At 45.2% G+C, this 2,959-nt stretch overlaps 1 pseudogene; it reads left to right on the forward strand.

The window, feature by feature from the left end:
- Positions 1-416: 416 nt before the first annotated feature.
- Positions 417-1,644, forward strand: LOC123819107 (annotated as a pseudogene).
- The last annotated feature ends 1,315 nt before the right edge of the window (positions 1,645-2,959 follow it).

Here is a 2,959-nt window from a genome sequence, read left to right on the forward strand (position 1 = left end):
CGCTTGATGTTGCGACCCAAGGAGCTGCCAGTGGTGCAAATGGGCCAGGGGCCACTTACACTTGAGAAGGACTATGCAACAGCATGAGGTGGAAGTCCAGGGCAAATGTAGGACAGCCTCCCTGAACAAACACGAGTGTCAGCTGTACTGGAGATGATCTCAGCAGCAGCAAGTACCTTGAAGAAATGAGGCAGGCTTTCTTAGCTGAGACACCAAAATGTGGTTAAAGAAGTCTGGACATCCCAGGTAGCTGACTCCCAGTGGAAAAACCAGGCTCTGCCTACTGTTGGAAGCGGCTGCCCCAGCTTGCATTGTTTGTAGCAGAACCTGCATCATACCTTTATCTGTAACCTTCCCTTTAGTTTTAAGGATTTCAAAACTTTACTGTGAACACTGGGTTTTGTGTTACAGCCACGATGACTGTGGGAAAGAGCAGCAAGATGTTGCAGCACATCAACTATAGCAGCGGTCCCCGACCTTTTTGGCACCAGGGACCAGTTTGGTGGAAGACAATTTTCCCATGGACCAGTGGCAGGGGGGTGGCTTTATAGCCTGGCATCAGATGCAGCTTCACTGTCACTGGCCACTCACTGATAGGGTTTTGATATGAGTCTGCAAGCAGTTGATTTTTGATGGTTTCTGTGTGGTCAAAACCCTCTGCTAATGATAATCTGTACTTGCAGCCGCTCCCCAGCGCTAGCATCACCGCCTCAGCTTCACCTTAGATCCTCAGGCATTAGATTCTCATAAGGAACCCAGTTCCTAGATCCCTCACATGCACAGTTCTCAGTAGGGTTCCCACTCCTGTGAGAATCTTATGCCACCACTGATCTGACAGGAAGTGGAGCTCAGGTGGTAATGTGAGCGATGGGGGCAGCTATAAATACAAATGAAGCTTCACTTCCTCACCTGCTGCTCACCTCCTGCTGTGCTGTCCACTTCCTAACAGTCCCTGGCCTGGGGGTTGGGGACCCCTGGACTGTAGAATGAGGTGCATCCTGCAAGGTGGCCAGATCTTCATCGGCACCTTTCAGGCTTTGGACAAGCATGTGAATTTGATCCTCTGTGAGTATGATGAGTTCAGGAAGGTCAAGCCAAAAATGTGAAGAAGCCAGAGCATGAAGAGAAGCAGGTTTTGGGTCTGGAATTGCTGTGTGGTGAGAACTTCATTTCCATGAGGGTGGAGGAACCTCCCCACAAAGATACTAGAATTGCTTGAGTACCATTTGCAGGAGCTTCAGGAGGCCTTGAGGTTGGCAGGGCCACTGGCAAAGGAGTACCAGTGGTGGTCCAATTCCATGGGCTCCTGCGGGATTAGCAGGCCATGTCTGAGGGGTTGCAGTGCCCTCCCAGCAGGTAATGACTGCATAGGGACAAGGCCATGTCACAGATGCCACCATAGCAGCCACTGCCAGCATAATTGGAACCTCAGCTCAGTACCCACCAGGTCAGGGGACCTACCCCACCCCTGTGGGGTAGGCAAGTCTCCTCCAGGCATTATGGCTCTTACACCTGGTATGAGAGCACCCATGGATTCCCCCTGCTTGAGGGCCACCAAGAGGTATCCCTCCTCCAGAAATGAGATCCCCACCACCAAGAATCAGAGCTCTACCTCCCCTAGAAATGCACCCACCAAGACCATAGGATATTATTTGTCCTTAGTCACTCTTTTCCTGCAGAGTGTCTTGTGAAACTGCAGAAAGTGAGCTTCTGTGCCCTCTTTGCTGCATTAATATGTGCTAATAAATGCATAGAGCAACTAAACCATGAAAAAAAGAGAAATTAGCCATGGCTGGGTGGTTCAGTTGGTTAGAGTCTTGCCCCATATGCCAAAACATTGCAAGTCTGATCCCCATCAGGGTACATGTGTAGGTTTCTGTTTGATCCTGGTTGGGGCACGTTTGGGAGGCAACCAATGGATGTTTCTCTCACATCAGTGTTTCTCTCTCTCTTTCTCTCTCTCCCCTCCTCTCTCTCTAAAAATCAGTAAGACACATCCTCAGGTGAAGATTAAAAGTTTTTTTAAGAAATTAAATAATACCAGTGTGGTAAAATTAAGAAGAAATATTCCTAATACTTCTCTTCTTCCTACAAAATCAAACTAAACAAGGAGTGTTGAAAATTCTATTTGTCTCTGTACACATTTGCAGAATCCTAATACCCATAGTTCTGCGAACAAATATGTGTCAAGACTTACAGATACACCGAACTGTCTCAGCAATTACATAATCCTCCACATAAATTTCTCAGGCAAACTCTTCCTGAGAACTAAAGAGACCCATCTGTTCAGTTCAGATAAAGTAGAAAGATGGTGCCAAATACACTAGCAGTCCCAAAGATATGTAACTGGAAAATCAGATTTCTATGACTGAATGATGATTTACATGAACTAATGTCTTATTAATTTTATTTTTCATGCATCTATCTTATATTGCTGTAATATAGAATTTATTGCCTGTAGTATAAGTAATTGTGTCCTGTGAGGAACTCTAATCTTCATGTGCACATTTATGTCGTTGTGTGAGTGGCTGTATCCAAGTGGACATACACACATTGTTGCCCTCTACCTCCAATGATGCCATGTAGGGTGAGAACTGGCAGTGTCATAGTATCACAAAGATAGAATCAAAACTGACCATGTTTTCTTCAAGGAATATATATGCCACTGTAAAAGCAATGGAATATATTTCAGGGAAGCATTGGGGAAAAGAGGGAATTTTTGAAATTTGGGTTCAAATTCTCATACTCTTTCTTTTGTCATAAAAAAAAGAGAAGTTTAATAATGCCACAAACTGAAAGGGGTTGCTTGCTTGCACACATCAAAGCCCAATAAAACATTAACTGGAGTTTGTACCAAAAAAGTAAAGGTTATTTAAAGAAATGGTGCCAAGCCAGGAGACACAGGTGAGCAAGTATTCTAAACCTGGCTCCTGATAGTCCTTAGAGGATGGGTTATATA

This window comes from Phyllostomus hastatus, unplaced genomic scaffold, assembly GCF_019186645.2.
Source record: "Phyllostomus hastatus isolate PE091 unplaced genomic scaffold, TTU_PhHast_1.1 phas_contig_30, whole genome shotgun sequence".
Lineage (NCBI taxonomy): Eukaryota > Metazoa > Chordata > Mammalia > Chiroptera > Phyllostomidae > Phyllostomus > Phyllostomus hastatus.